This window comes from Rattus rattus, chromosome 7 (assembly GCF_011064425.1).
Source record: "Rattus rattus isolate New Zealand chromosome 7, Rrattus_CSIRO_v1, whole genome shotgun sequence".
In the NCBI taxonomy this organism is placed as follows: Eukaryota; Metazoa; Chordata; class Mammalia; order Rodentia; family Muridae; genus Rattus; species Rattus rattus.
The window spans coordinates 96474849-96489763 of NC_046160.1; the positions used below are offsets into that span (position 1 = coordinate 96474849).

Consider the following 14915-nt stretch of genomic DNA (forward strand, 5'->3'; position numbering starts at 1 on the left):
AGAAGTCTTTGCTCTGATGTTAATAAATGTTAGTAAAGGGGTTATTATGGATGTTTTATTCTCTCTTGAGCTTGTTGTCAGCTCTTACTTTTCAGCAGTCTCTTCCCACTTTTTATTAGTTCTCTACTCATTTAAGACTCAAGAATTACTTGACTCTTAAGTAGGCAGAAGTTACTTTATAGGTATAATGAACACCTTCTCCTGCTCTGATCTTGGGGTAACGATTTGTCTTTTGTTCTCCGCCCCATGTTCTTTTTTTGTCTTGTCAGCAAGAGCATTTGAATTTAACTCACTCTATCACTTGATGGTGAGGAGGGTCAGTTCTTTTGTCCAAATGTTATTTTATTTTGAGTTTCTGTTTACAGGGTTCAGTTTGACATGGTATTTTTCATTTTTCTGTTCTTTTCCTTACTTTTTCTGAATCCTGTTGTCTTATATGATTAACTGTGAATGTTATTCTTGTTTGACTTCCATTTCTCTTGACCTTGGAGATCTACTCAATTCAGAGGATTTTTTTTTGGAACTATTTTCTTTTTCTTTCTTTTTTTTTTTTTAAAGATTTATTCATTTATTATATATATAAGTACACTGTAGCTGTCTTCAGATACACCAGAAGAGGGCATCGGATCCCTTTACAGATGGTTGTGAGCCACCATGTGGTTGCTGGAAATTGAACTCAGGACCTCTGGAAGAGCAGTCAGTGCTCTTAACCTCTGAGCGAGCCATCTCTCCAGCCCTTGGAACTATTTTCATGTGTAAGCTTCCTAAGTCTGGTTTTGGGAAGGGAGTTAATTTTTTTACTGAAGAGTCTTTAGCTAATTTGGTAATCAAGCCAAACTACACTGAGTTTCCAAAAAATTCTGCCCCAGGTGTAATCTACCCCTTCCACACGAAGTAATGCTGTCGAGTCCAGTCTGCAGCTCACTCTTCCCCTTGGGTTAGTGAACGTGGCAGGCTCCCTAGAGTAGAGCCACTTCATTTGCTGTCCAGCAAATCCTTTATCATTGTAAAGCAGTGCTCATGTAAGGGAGGCTTTGCCCTTCCTTTACACTGGACATGTTCTCATAATTTTGTTACTGAGCTCTCACTGCATTTAATAAAAAGCACAGAGAATGAATGCATGTAATGTCCAGCACAGTTATATTTTTCTAGGAAGCTTCTTTATAACAAAAATACTTGTAAAGGAGGAAACATTTTCCTTCTCAAAATCAACCTTCCACTCCCTCCCATCTCTTCTGTTTTCTCATCTTTTCACATACGCTCTGTGTTCTCCTGCATAACCATGTAGAGTAGAACGACGTTATTTTAAAAGTTAACAGTGTGTCTTAAAGTTTGTCCTGTTAAATACTAGCCATCTCATAGTGCAATAAAAATGGGAGAAATGTCATTTTGAATGTATTATCTTAAAGAAAATTATTAAAATAACTCAAGGAAGAAATCAGCAGCAGGACTAATATGATTAAAGTTAAAAGACCACCAAGTCTGAAGTTTGCCAGCAGTAGAACAATAGAAAAATGATTCCATAATTACTGTCATAACAATAAAATATTATAATATACCTTGTAATAAACAGAACAAAGACCATATAGTGTCTTTATGCTTTGTTTTGCATTTTGAGATGAGGTCTTCCTATGTAACCTAGGCTGTCCTCCTCCTGACCCTCCCCAGCATTGCAGTTACAGATGTGTGCCACTGGGTCTAGGTACAGTGCCTTCATGAATTAAGAAATAAGAGCTACTGTATATTACTGTATATTAGTATATATTACTATACATTACTGAAGGCAAACTTCAACATTTAAAAGAACCCAGTGCTCCCCAAATTATTTTTTTAAATGCATGCATTTAAAAAATAAAATGCTACAACAAAACGAATTTTTCAAGAAACATGATCAGTGATTCTAAACTTAATTGCAGGTGCTGATGGGGTCAGTAGGATTTGTTATAATGTTGTCATATTTGAATTGCTATAGCAGTGACATGGAGTTGGGGGGAGTTGGAGAGGAGAGAAGGAGACGCTGCCAGGCACAGAGGGACTTGTCCTTGATGTTGTGATTATTATCGGTAATTACAAAGTACTGCTGACTACAAGAAGCAGTTGTAGGACAATGCGACAAGTAAAATTGTGTTTGGGATGAATTAAAGGCATGCATTTTGAAAAGAAACATTTAAACTTATAGAGGAAAATGTGTCTAGCACTGGGAAATGGGAGAGTATTTTAAAAAATATATAGAAATATCAGACTACAAACTTGACCTTTTCAGAAATTCAGATGAGTACGGGGATGCAGCTCTTTTGGGTGGAGTACTTGCTTAGCATGGACTTGTAAAAACCTGATGTGCTGGCTTATGCCTGTGGTCTCAGCATCCAGGAATTAGAGGCAGGAGGATCAGGTACTGAAGGCCAGTCTTGATTGCATAGTTGGTTTGAGAGTTTGAGGCCACCCTGGAATACTTAAAGCCCGACTCAAAAAAAAAAAAAAAAATTCAAATGGGAAGTGAGAAGATATACTTTAAACAATAATCAGACAAAGCTTAGACAGGGGAAAGTATGCATGCATGCAAAATTCACATCTGTAGTACTAGATATATTCTAAATTATAGCAAAGAGGCAGTGACTAGGAAATAAGTGGGCAAAACACAGTAGATTAAATTAAGAAACTTATTTATATTCTCCACCAGTGCCATACCAATGAGGCAACAACATGATATCCTGCATTTTCCTATTGGCATCAGTTCAGAGGTGGAGTTAGGAAACTTGGCATTGTGTGTACAGTGCTGCTTATATGGCGCGTTTACTCGGAAGGTCAATGTGACTTTTTTGGTGGGGTTTGGGCACTGAACTTGGGACAGCACAGTTAGTAGGCCAAGACTCTGTTCTTTGATCTATGTCTTTGGTCTCACCTAGATGTTCTCTGCTGGTGTTCCAAAATGTTCTACCTTGCTTCAGGGATTTGCCCAAGTTCCCAAAGAAGGTGACGAAATAACTGTCCTTCTGTCTCTCTAGTGATACAGAAGAATGGGAACAGTCCAGATGTCACTCAGTAAGTTCCAGTGGCGTTCCATACTCTCTATCAAACAATACTAACGTCTAGAAGCTGCTAGGGAGGGTCTGTATGTTCTGTGTCTTCCTGTAGCAGTGCAGACGTGTCCTGGTTTCACATGGAAGAAGAGATGCACAGAGAGTGCTTGGGAGCAAAGCATTTCCTCCATCACAGCACACTGGATCACACCCCACTGGCTACTGTCTGCACTCCTGTCTGATGTCTGTGTCTGCTGAGAGTGAGAAGTCCCCTCAGAGACGAGTCTCTGGAGAGTTGGAATTGTAGCTGTGACCTTTATTTCTTTCTCATCAACGACACATTTGACATTATATATCTTGACATTTACTAAGTCTGGGTGACTTAATGTGGACATTTATATGTTTGCACATTTTGTAATTAAAACATTTTCTGTAAAGTCTAGCGTGGCACTCTTCAACCATTCTCATTGGATAGGACGCACTGAGGGCCACCAATGCCGCTTCTATGTTAATTGGCATCTCTCTTCCCTGTTTGTCATTGTTACTGACAAAAGATAAAAATACTCAAGGGCAGATAAAAGGAAAAGAAGTAGGATGGTAGAATTATCAACAGTTTGGGTTGTAACTAATTTCATGGTGGCAAAGGTTTAGACTTGAGTGGGTTTAAAGATTGCAGAAAGCACTGACCCCTTACTCCACAGGACTGGAAGTCCGAGTCTTTGGAAGGTCACGCTCAATGTGGGATGGATCATAGATAAGGGCCAAGATCACTTCCCGGTGTAAACTTGGAGCCCCTTGCCGTGGAGGAATTCTACTGAGCTTGGCAAAGCTCATTTCCTGTTTTCTAGGGAGATATGGGCTGGGGATCCTGGCATTTGTGCATCTCCAAGCAGAGAGGAAGCCTTTTCATCTAAAGAAGCAGGGAGAGTTTACAAGTCACAGTTACTGACCTGATAGTCATGGGAAGGCTGTAGGACTTGGAAGCTGACAAGAACACAGCAGGCTAGGCACATGAGACATGACTTATCTGCCACAAAGGGAGTGTGATGCTGCCACCCAACACCAGATGACAGGGTCAGATGCATGGCTTCTTGCCCTGTAGACACTTCAACTCAGAGTCTGTTCCTTTCTGTAGGAATGGCTGTGTTAAGTGTCTAAATGGCATTTTTAGCTTCAAACTGGGAAAACTGATTTTAGTTGAATAGGGAAATGCTCTGGATATGCAGAATCCAGAAACCAAGCAACACTAGAAGTCGTTATTGTAATCTTAATGTCATTTTCCCTAAGCAAATAACTGAGTCCCCACCAATTCTCTTGCACTGAGTGGGTAGTTTGGTACCCTGTTCAAACAAACCCTGGTCCCACACAGAGGTTTATTCTGTTATCTTAAAACATCAAAAAGTAGCCTGTTGTTGTGGCATATGAAAAGAAGTCTTCATGTAAAAGATGTTGATCAAAAAAGCCAGAAGGAAAGTAAATGGGTCAAATATAGATGCTGATGGTGACAGAAAATACTAAAAACAAGAATCATTTTTTAATTAGAAGAAATAGAACAAAGAAATATTCAAAATGAGCCCCAAAATCACTATGAAATATTATTTAAGATGGAAAATGAAATTGAAAAATATCTCTTGGATTTAAAATAAAACACACACACACACACACACACACACTGGAAGGGTGGAAGGCCAGGGAAGAAAGACTGGAAACTCCTGGTACACTCAGGACATTTCCAGACAAGAGAAGGGAGACTGAGAAGGAAAGGAAGTTAATTTTCAAGACAGAAAATGAAAGTTCACACACATAGTACATATTTTTGCTGAAAGGCCCAAAGGATGTCTAAAATAAGGACTATAGGGTGACTCTTGTCGTGGCCACCCTAAGCTCAGAGTTCTAGGACAAGGCTTTGCTTACTACCTGCAGCTATAGACCCAGAAAGACAGCAAGCACTTGAATCCCAGCTAGATGGGCCAGACTGGAAACCTGTACAGGAACAAAGGAAAGAAGGAAAAGAAAGAAACAATCATTAAGTCTGGGAAGAATAACGTATAATCAAGGGAGCAAATATAGTTATAAAAATATAAATCCTGATAAATATGTACCTATTTAATGTAGCTATGGGTACACATATAAACAATTATATGTAGATATAAGCAACATACACAGAATATAAGTGGACAGGGAGATGATTAATGGAGGTTTGTTAGTTTCTTATTTCCTCAACTTCAATATCTAAGCTTGATCACACACGTTACGGCATCCTGAACCTGTCACTTAGGAATATGAAAGGCCGTGGGAAGCCGGGCCTGGGCTTAAGGTGTTTGCTCTAAACCTTGAAAAGATTAAAGCAATGGTTTACTCTCCTCCTCATTTGCCCATGGTGCTAGGCCGTTAGAGTATGTATGCACTAAAGCTTCACAAGGCAGAAAATTCAAAACCAGGTAGTGTGGCAGTGGTAGGCCTTGGGCAGCAGCTCAGTCACTTCTAAGCTGTGAGATTGGTTCCTAACCTGTTGCAGAGCATGCTTTTCTGCTGTAAGCGTCTGCTGCAGACTCAGCATTTGAAAACTAAGGCAGAGCACTGCACCAAGGTGCTTGCACAGTGGTGGACAGTGGACTAGAAAACCTGAAACTGTCGGGTGGGTCATGGATGACTGATGAAGACAAAGGGAACTTGGGGACAGGATCAAGGACAAGATCAGCAGACAGAGCTCCCAGGACCTGCCAAAGCAGGAACAATGTCCAGCAGGTGGCTTTAGTACAGCCACATGCTTCCAGGGCTCCGTGTGAGCAGGCCTAGCTACTCTTCCCTCTTCTTTCCTGTGAAAGGCTCTACTAATCTCCTTTGCCCCAGGAGCGGGAGAATGCCTGCTTTAATTGTATCACCATTAACTGAGCACTGGCTTTCCTAAGAGGTGTTAAATGATGTCATGGTGATTTCTCTGTCTTTACTTATTATAGTCACAATCTCAGCAAAAATAGACAGGCCTTGAGTCTGTGTTCTGTTAAAGACATTTTCTTGCTTCAGCACAATCTCTTTTAAACTTGTTTTAACTGCTGTTTTTCAAGAAAACTTCAACAAACAACAACAAAACAGCCCTTCAGTTTTCTTAGTAACAGATCTGATGTTAGAGGTAGTAACATTAAAGGTAATAATAACACACAATGAGGTTAGGGTTTCTGTCAAGTAGAAACTTTGGTTTTTAATGTAATGATCTTGATTTTTTTTTTTTCATTACAAAAATCATCATAAGTTTTTATTGTCCCTCACAAGGAATGTTTAAAAAAGCAACTTTCTGAAAGAGAATATATCCAAATGTCTGCATAGGTGTAAGATATACAAAGGAGAAGGCACAGGCTATAGTAAGAGAAAAGGCAGCAGGAAGGGAGTCTTATAGGGTTGTGTCCCACAGCCATCACTGCCTAGATTCATAGTCTCATGATACCAGGTGCTTAAGTCACTTGCAACATCCTACCTCCAAGTTCAAAGTTCAGGGCTGGTGGGACCATGAGAGACTGGCTTCAGCCATGAGAATGGCCTTGTATTTGGGCAGTTCTGGTTTATCCCTAAGGTTGTTGTGTCCATCAAGAGGTTATAAATGTGGTGTTTCCGAGCACCTTAGAAACAGAGCCCATGAATAGGCACGTGATCAGACTTTCAGCCTCACTGCCCACGTGATAACTTCTTGTTTGAGCCACTCCTGTGTGTGCTGAGACATCCTGTCTAAGCTGTGCTCCATCCCCACGACAGTCTGCAGGATGAGACTTGACATTCCAGTGGGCAGTCACTGTCTCTTTACCGTGGGACCATGGGGATAAAAGGGGGTGAGCAAGAGCTAAAGGACTTCCGTTACCAGGTTTTATTTTTAAATACTTGATTGGTGATTGCTTATGTTTTACTTCATTGCCCCCCCCATTATAAATTAAAGTTGAAATAAAGTGTAAGGGAAATCTCAGTCAGAAATCAAGAATTGTAAGTTTGAAGGAACAGATTAAAAACTAAAGATTTTATATAATGCGTATCTTTGTATATGCATATAATTAGTTTTAAAAATACAAGGTGTTTAATTTCTGTCTTATTTTGGGGGATAAGTGGTCAGGATATTGTATAGAGGGCTCCTTCTTGTTTTCAGAGCCAGGGTCTATATAAAAGTTGGACAGTGACAGGGAAGTTGTTGGATCAAGTCCTGTTCTCTGTCTTCAGAACAGCGGCTCTCCTTGCTGGTCGTCCTCCTTTTCTGAAGCTCTAAGTACACAGGTCTTGTCACTGGCGAGCAGGTCACTGTGCTTGGCCCTTTTCTGTTCTTCTTCTCCTAGCTCACTCAGTGTTGAAAACACACAGACTGTCCTGAGTGGCTGTGACGAGGTTAGGACTAGAGTGTCTTAAAGAAGGTACATAATAGGCTGGTGCAGGGCTCAGTGGGAAGACTGCCAGCTCGCACACAGCCCCGGGTGTGTTCTGCAGCACTGCATAGAACCAGGTGTGTGACACACAGCTGTAATCCCAGCTCTGGGGAGGTCAAAGACGGAGCATCTGGAACTCAAGCTTTATCTTCAGTTATACGGCCAGGTCAAGGCCGGCTTGGGTTACTTGACACTCTGTCTTAATTTTTTTTAAAAAATAAGAAACATATAATTGGTTGATTGAAAAAAAAAACTTGAAAGGTGGGGACAACAAAGATGTGACTTTTGTATTTGAGGATAAAAGGTCAAAATTATTTGCCTATCATTGATTCGAACTTCCCTCCCATTTCTGTGCTGATTAACCTCTCCCCCGTCACTGTCCATGTAACTTTCCTGTGAACTTTTCAGGGGTGCATTGCTGAAGATGTTTTGTATTGGTAGGTGTTTCACTGGGAAGGATCAGCCGGTTTTAAGCAGGTCACTCGTGGTTTTTTAAAGGATTTATTCACTTGTGTTTGCTTTCATGTTCTTTGATGGCGAGAGGACCAGGGAGAGATGAGCGGGTGCTAATCTTCATTCACTGCTGACATGGACACTTGTGAGGGGAGCTGAAACGGAAGCCCCTGTGCGGCTGTGCGGTCATGACTCCTGAATGCCAGGCTGTAACTGTGCTTTCTTGTTGTATCGACCTAGTGACTGTCCACACTACTCCAGCCCACCCTCATTTTACCTGCGATCCTGTGGCCTTCATTTCTAACCCTTAGTTTTCAAGAATACTGTTCACCAGGGAGGAAGTACCCAAACATGCAGTTAAGTATGGGTTTCCAGAGCAGCGGAGGGACCTACTGCAAGGAGCATGGCTTGGGGTTAGACCAGAGCAGAGTGTCCCCACCTCGTCTGCACTGCAGGGTTGACTTGAACAATGCAGTAGCGTCGCCTCACATGGCTCCAGTGTTATTAGAAAAGTATGTTCTGGAAGGGTAACCTGGTCTGACAGCCCCAGTAAGCAGTGAGACTTGAGAATCTGGTTCATAGGTGGGCTCTGCCTGGCTCTTTAACCTTTATGGCTTTCTACTTTCTGGCCCTGGCCTCCTCATGTGGAGAATCTGGTTCTCACCAAGGTCATCCTCACAGAAATTGACAGTTTTGTGTTTGGAATGTTGCCTTAGTAATTGAAGCCCAGTCATCTGGTAGTTCTTAATGAAATGGCACCTTACCCATTTCCTGCAGCCCAGTGAAGGAAGCCATGTGGGAGGAGCCTCTGCTTAGCCCTGCCTTCCAGGCCCTCTTTAGGCCAAGGTCGATCTGGCAGCTGTTGAGGGTGCTCTGAAGTGTTCCAGATTGACCACCGGTGCATCTTTAGAAGCTCCTGCTACTGTCTCTTATTTTCCTCCTGGATGTGTTTCTAGTAGATCCAGGCTTAGGGTAGTCTTCAGAAGTGGTGTGACTGTCAGGGAAGCCTCCTTCTGTGTTAGCTAACTGTCCATTCTCTAACTGCCAGCCCAGAAGTGCTGAGCATGCGCCACTGTGTAGAGAGCGCCTGTGTTACACACAGCCTGCTGCCTTGGGTTGCTGGTGTGGCATTTCCCTCCTGAACTGTTTCTCTTCATGGAGTCTGAGATCCTCACCTCACTGGCGGCTTCTGAGGACTGAGGCAGATGACAGAGTCCCTCCGCAGCCTTTAGGCACAACTCATGTGTAGGAATCCACACACAGTGCAGTGATGAACAGAGCAGACTGTCTGCAGTCTGGGTTTGAGGAGGTACTAGTGATGGAGTGAGCTCCATCCTTTCCTTTCAAAGTCCTCCTTAGGTGATGTTCCAGAGAGCACCATAGGAACTGCTACTGTTGATCCTTGGGGCGCTGATTTGGATTTGAGCTGTGCTTAGAACAAACTGTTCTTACTGCCACCCCTTGACTCTTGAAGCTAACTGTGGTGCACTTTTTCAAATGCCTTTGTTAAATTGTCTTCAGAACATAAAATGTTCAAACAAAAAACACCACTATGCCCTTAACAAAGCCATTTTGAGGCTCCTTTCTTAAGCTGTCTGGTTTCTACACATCACTTTTCTCTTCTCTCAGCTAGGTAGCTGCAGGGATTTCAGGCTGGGATGCACCTCTCTGAGCAGGAGGAGGGTGGGTTCCAGCCAATAAGCTGGGAGCCTGCAGAAGCTTTCCTTCTGAGGCTGGTTCCTCTCAGAGTTCTTTTCGAATTCACTAAGTATATCTGTGGGTGATGGGGGAAAGCACTTCTTCAAGGTCACACCTCTCCTTTAGCCATACTGAAGTCTCCCTGCTGCCACCTGCACAGCCACTGCCTGGTCTTCAGGGCTGCTCTGCAGACAGCTGCTCTTTGAGGCTATAGGAACATCACTTAACTGAAAGTTCTAGAGGAGGGGGATGGTGACATGGACAGATACATTAGGAAAGTAGATTCAACCCAAGGAAGGGGACACTGGCGGGGCCACCCGTGTTTGTTTGCCAGCTTTGTTTGATTTCCCAGGGTCATTGATGTTTTGGGAGGAGAAGACATGGAGATACTGGTTGTGAAGGGACTCCTATATCAAAATGAAGTTTAAAGAAAACATTGGTCAGTGAGGAAAAGCTAGTCATCTCCATGCAGCCATGAGTGGGACACTATAAACATGCTTTTCTTAAGTAGCCAGGCTCTTTGAGTCCTCTCTCGTTGTAATTAGAAGATTTAGCACAAGGACATCTCATGGAAGCACTTGATCTGTTCAATTTTGACTTGTTCAATGATTTTTGAATGATAGAGGATTAACATGGGGCCATGTTTTATAATTATTAGTTGAAGGTCTGTTCATTGCCCTACATTCCCAAATTACGTTCTGTGTTTTTAGCAACAAATTTATGTTTTTATAATAAGTATTGTTCTGATTGTAGATTGCTCATTTTAGTAAATAAAAAAAACAAAGCCTTAAGTTAGAATCTAACCAAAGATAAACATAAATCCTCTGGTAAGCTTGTGTGTGCGCATTCTCTCTCTCTCTCTCTCTCTCTCTCTCTCTCTCTCTCTCTCTCTGTCTGTCTCTCTCTCTCTCTCTCTCTCTCTCTCTCTCTCTCTCTGTGTGTGTGTGTGTGTGTGTGTGTGTGTGTGTGTGTGTGTGTGTGTGCGTGCGTGCCCAGGATTCTTCTGAAACATCAGCCTGCTTTATGCTTCAGTATGTTCTGCAGAACACACAATGTAATGATGAGTCTGTGATTAAATTAATTAGGAAGCCTCTTAGAACCAAATGTAGCGACATAATACTTATAATCCCAGTATATGGGAGGCAGAGGAAGAAGAATCATGAGTTCAAGTCCAGCTTCAGCCACAGAGTAAATTTTAAGACAAGTTGGGCTATATGAGACCCCCCCAAAAAAAAAAAAAAAAAAAAGGAAGAAAAATCTTCTGATTTAGATAGAGTTGGTGGTGACTTTTAAATTCTAAAACTTTCAGCAAGGTTTGTGGATGATGATGTCCTAAGAGAGGTCATAGTATTCCTACCTTACTCGGTTCTAGAAATCTTTTGTGAATAACTAACTAGGTTTGAGCACAGTTGAGGAAATCTTGACAAGAATTTCCTGCTGAGCACCTACCCTGGTATCTAGGGCTGCCCCACACCATGTCGTTTCTCACTCTTCCCCAGATTGTACTGGGAGATCCCTGGGTCATATCTGAGCTTCACTGTTCAGTTGGTAGCACTGGGGAGTATTGAAGTACATACTGGCATGCGGAAGGCGCTTCCTTACCTCACTGGTCTGCTGCAGTTCCCTTACCCACGCACTGCACATTTTCTTGTGGAACCTCTAGGCTTACCTTCATGCCCTGGGCACAGAGAAAGTTTTATCCTGTTCTATTTATTTAGTTCCCTTGAGGTCTATACTGTCTCTCTTCACTGTTTATTTATTTCTCTGCTTGGTAATATTTTATTTCTGTCATGGCCAGAAATTTAGAACTCATAGCAGAGAGGTAGTTAAAGTTAAATCCAGGGCAGCCAAATATCCCGTCTAGTACAGTATTGCTGGAGTTCTTGTCTTCGTACATACTGCCTACCCCAGCTTCTAGAACCCAGATGGCCCAGAGCCTCTTCCCACAGTAATGGTTTTAGTCTGTAGCACCTGTGCTTTCCACCTCATCCTAAAACACACGCTGGTCATCTTCATAGGAATATCCGGTCAGTGATAGTGTAGCAAGTGGGAGCAAAAGTAAATCAGGTTCATGAGGTTAGTTTTTGTTGTTGTTGTTTGTGTTTGTTTTGTTTTGAGACAGGGTTTCTCTGTGTAACCCTGACTGTCCTGGAACTCACTCTGTAGACCAGGCTGACCTTGAACTCAGAGAATCACCTGTGTCTGCCTCTCAAGTGCTGGGATTAAAGGTGTGGGCCACGACTGCCTGGCAAGTTCCCTAGCTTCTAAATGATACTGAATGGACACCTGGGGAGATGTCTCAAGGGATAAGGTGCTTGGTGTATGAGTGTGAGGACTTGAGTTCTGATCCCCAGACCCATGTAAATACCTAGTGAACATAGCAGCCCACTTACAATTCCAGCATGTAGAAGGTAGAACCAGGATTTTAAGTTAGCAAAGTCAGTCATACGAGCAAGCTCTGGGTTCAGTTGAGAAACCCTACCTCAGAGACTTATGGGGGAGAACAGTTGAAGGCTCTCAGTGTCACCACCTGGCCTGCATAGGCACCTGTGCCTGTTCACCTGCACGTGTGTGTCCACCCACGTGTGATACGCATACACACCACACCAGATGCATTTTTTTTTGCATGCACAGCAAAAAAAAAAAAAAAAAAAAAAAAAGATGATAGGGAATGGTGGGCAGAGAGAGAAGCAAAAGCAGATAGCTGTCAATGAGGTCAAGGAAGAGAAGAAGGACCAAAGTGCCAAAGTGCAGATGCCTCACAGAGCCAGAGAAACAAGGGCTGCTTTTAACTCCCATGTGAGCCACTTTTATTATTACTAGGGACTTGATATTCTGAATGGCTGACTTCTGTGGTTTAGTTAAGATCCCTGAGGAACCAGTTTGTGCTGTGAATGACCTCACAGTTAGAATGGAAAGTCCTGGGAGGAGTCATGGCTTATGCATACCTTGTCCTGTACTGTATCATACTTTATCTTTTTACCATCTGTCTCCCGTCTATACCTGTGCTTCCCCTGAAGAAAAGATTTCTTTCGGTTGGGGATTTAGCTCAGTGGTAGAGCACTTGCCTAGCAAGCGCAAGGCCCTGGGTTCGGTCCCCAGCTCTGGAAAAAAAAAAGAACTTAAAAAGATTTCTTTCCCCAAGTATTTCTAGTCCTTGCCTATGTTCATGTTCTTAGGCAAGAACACGGGCTCGCTGGGAACTACTTAGAAGAGAATGGAGCATCTCTTCTAGAAGAGGGGTGTTAGCAGAGAGAGGTGACTGTATAAATTTTAGGTGATGAAGACTTTGCCCTGGTAGAACTGAGCTCTGGACTGACTGGTAGGATTAGGAGTCTAACTAAATGGATCCTTGTAGAAGTACACAATATGGAGCACTGTGAAATTAAACATACAAGGAGGACATGCTTTATGTGCCTGTTCTTCCCACATATGCATGCGCAGTGCTGTACCGCCGTATCACTTCCCTGTCTAACTCCGTTCATTGCATCTGACCATATCCAACAATATCTTGGCGGGTGTGGTGATGTTTGCTTCCGTTGTTAGTGATTGTCAGCATGTTTGCTATCTCAGCCCACTCATGGGGAACAGGTGCAGTGCTATTGATCTGCGTGGAGAGACAGCCTGAAGAGTTTAGCTGATAGCTTACTAAGCATCTTTACTTCTATATTGCTCATCAGTGGCCAAAACTTATATTGTATCTCAAAGGGAGTTGATACTGCAAATAAATAAAGAAGGGAGGGGGCAAGGAAGGGTGAGGCAGGGGTGGAGGTCGGACCACTACAGCTAAAGAGAATTTTGTTATTTAACTCAGTTCATCTTCAGCTTTGGGTTATCAAACTGTGTACTCTCTCCCCATGTGCTCATCTACATTTTTAAATAAAAAGAGTTATCATAATAAGAGTAATTGCTAAGAAATTTTCATATTAAAAATGTGTTAAAGCATGGTAAGAGGCGCTGGAGAGATGGCTCAGTGGCTAAGAATACTTATTTTTACAGAAGACCTGGGTTTGGTTCTTAGCGCCCATGTGGAAGCTCTCTGACTCTTTCAAGGAGCCTGATGCTTCCTGAGACGCAGGAAGTATGTGCATGTATGTATTACACACACACACACACACACACACACACACACACACACACACACACACACACACACACACATACGCCGGCAAAATATTCATTTGCACAAGTAATGTTTAAAAAACAAAGTGAATAGATTTAGAAAAGAAACTATCAATGGTGGACATTGGACATTTGCAGGTTGGTTTTATTTACTGTGCCTCAGTTCTAGCTTTTAGTTTACTCTCCTCACCTGTCTTTAATAAAGTTTGCAAGCAGAGTTTGGTAGCAATTGTCTGTAAGCATCTGGGGAAAACTGAGGCAGGAAGGGCCTGGAGTTGAAGGGTAGCCAAGACTGCAGAGTAAGACCCTGCCTCAAAACAAAGGGTTGGGGAGGAGTTGATTGTGGTAAATCTTTTCTAAGAGGAATTGGAATGCGGCAAAAATGAGCTTTAGTGTGATAAGACTGGCAGCTTAGAGGATGAATGTTGTAGAAATGGAATAGAAGATGGTTTATTTTGGTTTTCGTATGTCTGTAAGAATATTAAAAACATCTGACTTTTAAGAATTATTGTTGTTAGTATAATAATTCTTTATGCTAGTATATTACTTCCTTGAAAGCGACTTTATTGAATACTACTCTTTGTTGTTGTTTTAGCAGGGCAGGTGCTGCTGTTGGTCCAGTGGATTAGTTGCCCTTCATTTTATAAGTAGTACTTGAACCACAGCTGTGCATGCTGGCCTTGCCTGGAGGCTGCTTGTAAGCAACAGTTAGCTCTGTGTTCTGTTAAAGGCTCGCAGTTGAAAGAGCAGCATATAAAGTTCAGGAATGTAAAGGAAATCATAACAGTCTGACTGTAGAAGTATCTAGAGGCTCAAAAGCCAGATTGAATTAGATAGCAGTACAAAACCATTGTCCTTTTCACAAAGCACAGACAGAGGAGTACGAATGAGAACAATGGGCGTTTATCTGACCGGCTGACCAGACCTACCCTGCAAGAGCCTAGCGAGCATGGAGGCAGGGAGCATTTTTGAAACACCCCTAAATGTTCCAGCTTTAAATAGCAACGAGTCTCCTAAACTGATTCTGCGTGCTGCTGGAGAAATGAAAGCTGGCTGCCTTGGAGGCAGGAAGCCGACTAGCGAGATGCTTAATTACTGTGGAAGTAAGTGCTTGTTACCATTGAGTGCAGCATGCAGTGTGCGGTCCTCCTCGGTGTCAGAGCGTGATCTGTAGACAATGCCGCCCTGTCAGCGCGGTGCTGGTTCAGCAGCATCTTTC

At 42.5% G+C, this 14915-nt stretch overlaps 1 protein-coding gene across 4 annotated transcripts in view; it reads left to right on the plus strand.

Annotated features, from left to right (window-relative positions):
* Nucleotides 1-14915, plus strand: part of Sipa1l1 (signal induced proliferation associated 1 like 1) — a 274503-nt gene that overhangs the window by 148205 nt on the left and 111383 nt on the right. Inside the window, exon 1 of one of the 4 annotated variants that reach the window (XM_032908073.1) lies at nt 3024-3042. The exons of the other annotated variants lie outside the window; for them this stretch is intronic. The gene's annotated coding sequence lies outside the window, so the exon portion shown is untranslated. Of the gene's footprint in view, nt 1-3023; nt 3043-14915 lie in introns of those variants that run through there. 4 annotated transcript variants of the gene reach the window in all.